Source organism: Heterocephalus glaber, unplaced genomic scaffold (assembly GCF_053883595.1).
Source record: "Heterocephalus glaber isolate CG9 unplaced genomic scaffold, H.glaber_assembly_v1.0 deba00000071, whole genome shotgun sequence".
NCBI lineage: Eukaryota > Metazoa > Chordata > Mammalia > Rodentia > Bathyergidae > Heterocephalus > Heterocephalus glaber.
Genome location: NW_028258137.1, coordinates 7,119,953 through 7,126,884, shown reverse-complemented (window position 1 = coordinate 7,126,884; position 6,932 = coordinate 7,119,953). Strand labels below are relative to the sequence as shown.

At 44.7% G+C, this 6,932-nt stretch overlaps 1 protein-coding gene across 5 annotated transcripts in view; it reads right to left on the bottom strand.

Annotated features, from left to right (window-relative positions):
* The window catches only part of LOC147830596 (uncharacterized), a 423,672-nt gene that overhangs the window by 26,428 nt on the left and 390,312 nt on the right, over positions 1 to 6,932 (bottom strand). The window lies entirely within an intron of this gene.

Here is a 6,932-nt window from a genome sequence, read left to right as displayed (position 1 = left end):
ACCTCAAATTCATGTCCAAACTTAGCTTTGTCATAATACAAGAAAGGTTGGTCTGCATCTGGGGTAACAAAATTGAAATCTGGTTTGAGGAAGTCAGGAAGGAGGTGTGGCCGGTGCTCCCCTGAGGCCTCCTGGGATCTATCACTGGAAGGCCTCCAGCCTGACTCCCCAGGTTTGCCTTTGCATCTCTTGGCCCCAGGCCTTCCTCTGCTGGCTTGGCCCATACACAAGTCTGGAAGAGTTAAGGCCCCAGATAGAGCCCTTGATGATTCTGCCTGAAGGCTTTTTCTAAGGTCTGGGGCCCATTCTGACCCAGTCCTGATGAGTTCATGACCCCAGTTAGAGCTCTCAGGGATGACTGTGGGGAGTCTATTTCCCCCAAGTGGGAACTTCCGCTAGGCACCTTTCTCCTTGGTCTGCAGTGTTTCCCAGTAGGAGTAGACCAGTTACCTAACCCCGAGGGGTAACTTGCTCTCCCAACCTTCTGCCAGGTTCCCAGGGACCACATCCTGGATTTTCACTTCCACTTGAATCCCTGTCTCTGAGTCGGTTTCTGGGGGAACCCAAATTAATACAAGTTGCCCTTGATTTAAGTGAAGTATATTAGTATCCACCCCTCTGCCACCATTTTATTTAAGAATTTGGTAGCATTATCAAACACATACACACACTCTCTCTCTCTAAATCTAAAGGAGCTCAGACAGTTTGCAGGAGGGTCCTAGAGAACTTGAAGCAATTATCTGGACAAGACAAGTCAAAGCCACTGTCAACTAAAATCCTGGCTCATTGGAGCACATACACCGTTCTTTGCTTGACTTAGCTGCATAATTGCCTCTGGTTTTCAGCTCAGTGTGTTCAGACTTGGAGAAGAACAATTAATGGTCTAACACAAGAGGACCCATCTTCTGTGGCATCTGGCCCAGCCAGAGACGAATCAATGTCAAAGTCAGCTGTCCAGGGAGACCCTCTCGGGGACACAATGTTCTTTTTCAATTATGACCACCTAAAAACCATAATGAAAATTACCCTTTATGAAATCAAACCATGGAAATTAAACGTGGGGGAAAAGAGTTAACTTTTGACCTTGAAGCCCTCTGTCTGCCCCATTGGAGAATCTTCCAGGGCATGCCAGCCTCAGCCATCCCTCCCACACCGGGATTGCTTCTAATGTTTCCATGAATTCAGTGAAGGTTTGTATGAGTAAGTAGAACAGCTTTTGGAAGCGAACTGTGTTTAAATTCCATGTTCATTCCTGCTATAGGGGAATCATTGTAATAAATGAGACTCTAGTCTTGGGTTTTTGTTCAAATGAGAATATTATGCAGGAAAGTTTGAAATAATTAGCGACCACAACTTTCATAACAGTCCACTAACCTCGGTGATACACCATGAAGAGTGAAAGATCAACAAACAGCACTGAAAAGAAAGCCACCTTCTCAGCTTGTTTCTTCTTTAAATTGTTGCTGGATATCTCTGCTTTTAAGCTTATCTAACTGGGCTTATCAGAAAGCAGTGAACAAATGTTCCCCCATTCAGCACCATCGTTCTATTTAAATATTTCTAAGATCAATCCATGAAACATTGGTAAGTGTGATTCAGTGAAAATGACTCCAACATCACTTTTAGTTTAATCTCTAATTCCAAAAGAAATATTTAAAAAATGACATTGCTCATTGCAAAACCTACTGGTTTCAGAAGGGTAACATCAATATGTTTTGCTTTCATTAGATGTTTTGTTCTGTTTGTTGTTTGTTTTAAAGCATGACCCAGACAATGAACTAGCGCCTTCTTCCCATGCATGGAAGATGTTTTCTCAAACAAATCCAAATGGCTGACAAGTCCTAGTAAAAGGTTTAGCTTGGGAATGACCGAGGTAGTGGTCTTGTCAGGATCAGAAAATGTTCAAACGGGATGATATGAAGTGAGCTGGTTTCCTTTTGGGACTCACTCGCTCTGTGCCTTTCTGCCTGACCCTGCTGTCTGCTCTTCTGCCGTAGCACTTGCTGATCCCTTCCCCACCACACATGCCCACCCCACAGGCTCCTGTGTCAGCTCTGGGCTCACTGAGCTTCCTGCAGTGGGTTATGCTGTGTGCTTTTTGCACTTCTCTGTCTAAAGCATCACTCTAGGTCTAACCACTGTTGGTTTGTCTACCTCTCTCTCCTCACATCTTACTTCCTCCCTTCTGCCCAGGTGCGCTTTAATGCTCTCCCACTAAGAGCAGTCTAATTACCCCCTAGGTAAGACGCCTCTCCAAATTGGTCTCACCTGTGCAATTTGGCCTTGGCATCCTCTCTGCTAATCTCTCCCACGGCCGACTTCTGTTTCCACACCTGGCTGGTGGGGCTCCTCCTACACCTTTGCTTCTTACCTCTGCTTTTTCCTCTCCACTAAAGTGTGTCCAAGATGTTCCCAGAAGACCTTCAAAATCTGAGAGGCAGGAAGTCTGGATTTCTATACACGCTCTCCACTTTGTCTGCTGTGTGATCTTAGAAAAATAACTTCTCCCAGAGAGATCTTCTCTGGCAAAGAAGGGGGATCCTGACAATAAGCACTTCAGGGTTTATGGAGCAACATAGTTTCCACCACAACTACCCAGCTGTGCTGTCCTACTGCAAAAGGTACTGGAGATCATGTGTAAACGAATGAGCATGGCTGCATTCCAACAAAACTTTATTTAGTAAAGCCAATGGCAAGCTGGTTTGGTCCATGGGCCCTGGTGTGCTGGCCTCTGGTCTGGATGATGCCCACGCTGCGCCCTCCACGATGCCCTGAAATCACCTGCTTCTAACCTCACAGCCACCATCTTTTTCTTTCTGATCATAATTACAAGAAAAGACTGAAGCAAACATATGTCTCTCCACCGGTGTGTAAATCCCACGTCGACAGTGACTATTTTGTTTCTTCAGCAGCGAACAGGACAGGCTGTTGTGAAGCATGCAACTCAGAGTAAGCTCACCAAACAAACAAAAGTGAAATGAATGAAAGTCAAGTGTTCATTCTGACTTTACCAACAATAATCAACTAACTTGCTCTGAGAGAGGGAGGCCAGAGATTCCTCAACCCTGAAAACATGGTCCCCCTAATCCTCTCCCGGTTAACTGTATGTTCATTTTAGCCATTTCCTGAAGTGTCACAGCTGGGTTTAAATCTCTGGTTTGCTCCAGTTTCTAGAGATGATACTGGAAGGCTGATTCTATCTCACCCATAGCCTTACAATGGAGCAACCACCTCCTAGGACTTTTGGGCCTATGCAACCCATGCATCTTATGCACCTAAATGCGAGAGCATGGAACAGAGAGGTCCAGGAGCAGGCAAAGGAATCATGCTCATGGATGTTTGAACCAAGCAGGGAGCACAGCATAGAAAGATGGTGCTATGGAGTTGGGCTGTCTCCATTTTCACCACGGCTCTGCCACTGACCAGTGCTGTGACTTTGGAAAAGGCCCTTCACTTCTCCAAATCTTGGTTATTTCTTCCCTGAAATATGGATCACAATGCTCACAGGGTAGACCATAAAGGGAGAGACTCATACCCGCAAGAGATCTTTGGGTACCATGAAACTGTGAAAGATTATCATTCTTATAAATTAATGTAGCAAAAGAGGTCTGTGTTAGTTACTTTTGTCTCGTTACTGAGACAAAATACCCGGCACCAAAAGGTAAAGTTATTTGGCTTATGGTTCGTAGAGGTTTCAGTCCATAATTGGCTGGCTCCAAGGCAGGGATGACAAACAGGCATGGCAGAGCAGAAACAATAGGGTGCGCACAGGTAGCAAAGGCAACAAGGGAGTTTAACAGTATCCTTCCTGTCCCTTGTGTCTCATTCACACTACCTGGATTAGGGGGATGGCAAACTAATCACTCACATGTACTGGTTTAGTATTCACACCCCTCAACCCCAGCATCACGCATCCCAGATTCAACTGCCTCTGAAAAAGAAAGTCCCACCTCACCCACATGAGGCTTTGGGTGGGGGGGACATCTAGACCCAAGCCATGACAAGCCCCAGTCTCTGTTGGATATTATCATAAAGAGTTGGGCATCACTTAGAGTTTGAGGGTGAGAGTGTGGATTTGCCTCCAGAGAATCCTACACATCACATCACATGGGGTTAACTGGTTGTCGGGGATTCTGTAAGTTCCAAAAGAGGGGCAACAATTTACCGAAGGTCATGTGCTGTCAGTTAGTGGAGGAATCACAAGGACATCCTAACTGGCAGGTGAGGGGCCTGCGTAGCCACTCCACGATGTCCGGTGTGGTTTGGGGATGCACTGTCAGACTCAAGCTACTACGCAAAGGCAGCCAAACCTCAGAGAAGAGTGGGTATGGGGCTCTTATCTGCACCATTTTAACACGGGTAATATTTGGACTTACAGAAGTTATAGAATTCAATTAAAAATAACTAATGCAAAAAACTAAGCAACGTATTATTGGCTTCAGATATGGCTGGATCAGAGATAATTCTTATTTCTCCCATTGCCAATTTTCTATTTCTCTGTATTTGCAGACTTTCTCCAACTATTGGGGAAAAAACCACTCATGTAGCCTGGCTTGAGAGCTTGAAGAGACTCTTCCCAATAATTCTCATTGGACCTACTTGTGTTATAGTCTTACCCAGAACCCACCAGTGTGGCTTAGAGGGTGGAAATCCTGTCTTTAGCAAGATCTTGGTTTGATGACAACTGCTGGGATAGAGTGAGTGCATGAAATAAACTTCAAAGGAGCTAGAAACTGGCCAGGATTATCACAGGAGCATGAGTTTCACAAAGGGAGGGATGCTACAAGCCCCAATCATCTATCCCTTTAACCCTCATTAAATCATCAGCCACACTGATGATTTGCTAATTATATTCATTTCCTACAAATGTAACAACTTACACAAAAACACAATTAGGAACTCATAGCCATAAGTCCAGGATGGCAGGGCTGTGCTCTCAGGATCCTGAGGCTAAGATCAAAGTGTCAGCTGGGCTGGAATCACATCTGCAGACTCTGGGGAAGGAACATGCTTCCAGACACATTGAGCTTGGCAGAGTTCAGTGTTTTTGACTGTAGGACTGAGGGTCAGTGGGGGCTGCTCTCAATCACGAGTCTGCACTTCTGGGCTTGCACATGGTTGGCTCCAACTTAAAGCCAGTAATTGTGCCTTAAGTCCTTCTTCTGATTCCTCTTCCTGTCACCAACTGGAGAAAGCTGCTAATCTTCCATGTTGAGGTTAATGGATCAGTAACCTTAACTGCATCTGCAAAATCCTTTTGTCATGTAATATAACCCAATCATGGGGTAACATCACTGTATTCCTGGGGGTTAGAGCAGACACTCTTGGAGCTGATGAAACATGCTGCTACAATTCTGCCTGCCACACTTGCCTTGGGCTTTGTGTACTGACCCTTGACTTCAATCTGACCCCTTAGACCTACAGTTACTGACTTGGCTCTGCCGGTGCCCTCCTCTTATTTCTGTGTCTGGCATCCACCTGGCTTCTACATGCCCCTTACCCTGGTGAAGAGGAGAGTGCCCAGTGCTTTCTTCAAGTCTCTTTTGTGAGAGGAAGGACTGGCAGAGCTAGAAAGTGACATAGGAACCTATCTCTGCTCCACTGAATTCTTCAAGTGTAAATTCTAATCTAAAGTTAATTTCTCTTCACCCCACCTCCTTATCCTCCAGGATAAGGGGAACACGCTCCCTGTCCCAGCTTCCCCAGGTGCTCTTGGGCCTCAGAGGAAATCTATGCCTCTAGGACTCTTCAGTCCCACCTTAGCTATTTCTTCAGGTCTGGCTGATCATCAAGGTCAAACCAATTTAATCTCAGTTTCAACAATGGCTAAGAAAAATAAACCACAACCCAAACGAGTTTTCTTTGAGAAGAGTCCGATGAGGCAAGACTGGAAAACCCATAGACAGGAAACTAGCCCAACTGGTTCTATTATGAACATGGGCTTGGGCTCCACACATCATTGCTCCTGGAAAGAGAAAGGGACTCTTCCTGGAGCCGAGGGAAAGCCCTACTCTTCCACCAGGAAGGAAATTTTCACAGAGGCTGAGAGGAGAGCTGGATTTTTACCAGGTTGAAAGGCTTAGCTCTACTGCCAATCCTTTCAGAAAACAGAAGCCATGATGGCAACCACACTAAAATAAAGCAGAGAAAGAGAACCCCAAAGCTGAACATTGCCTCCGGGGCATATGTCCTTAAACTAATTCACATAAAGGTTGGCTGAAAGAGGGTTCTATGATCAAATACATTCAGGGGAAAACGGGATGGAAGAAAATTAAGCCACATTGCTGGTTGCAGATGTTTTATTCTCTGTAAATGTATAATAAGCCCCCAGAATCCCCAACAATGGGAGAGGGCAAAGACCAACAGAGTTTCCTGTACAGGACCAAAGAGTAAATATTTTAGGTTTTGGGGTCCAAATGACATTTACTGTAAGTGCTCAACTCTGCCATTATAGCAGTGAAGAAACCATCATGGTGAATATGTAAATGAATGGATGTGGCTGTGTTCCAATAAAATTTTATTTATAAAACAAGCAGGGGCCAAGATTTGGTCATCAGGCCATTTTTTTTTTTTGCCAATCCCCTGGGATAAAGTATACAGCATTAACAAAATTCATTAGACTAAAGAATCTTTCCTTCATTCATTAATTCATTTGCTTTTATTTTTATGAGACAAAACTAAGAGAGTACCCACAACATCCTGCTTTGCTTCGCTGTGTTTTCCTAGTAAGGGACCTTGGAACATAAAAGACTCAACCAAACTTGCTGAATAGAAGATTCTGCATTAAATAGAGCATTTTCAAACTCCTTCCTGGAGATAGGGGAACAACAGTTAATGTATTTACAACAATGTTTCAGAACAACTAGAGGCCACCCTGTTCCAGAATGAAAGAAAACAAAGGAGAACAGAAGAGAGCTGAGGAGGAACAGGAG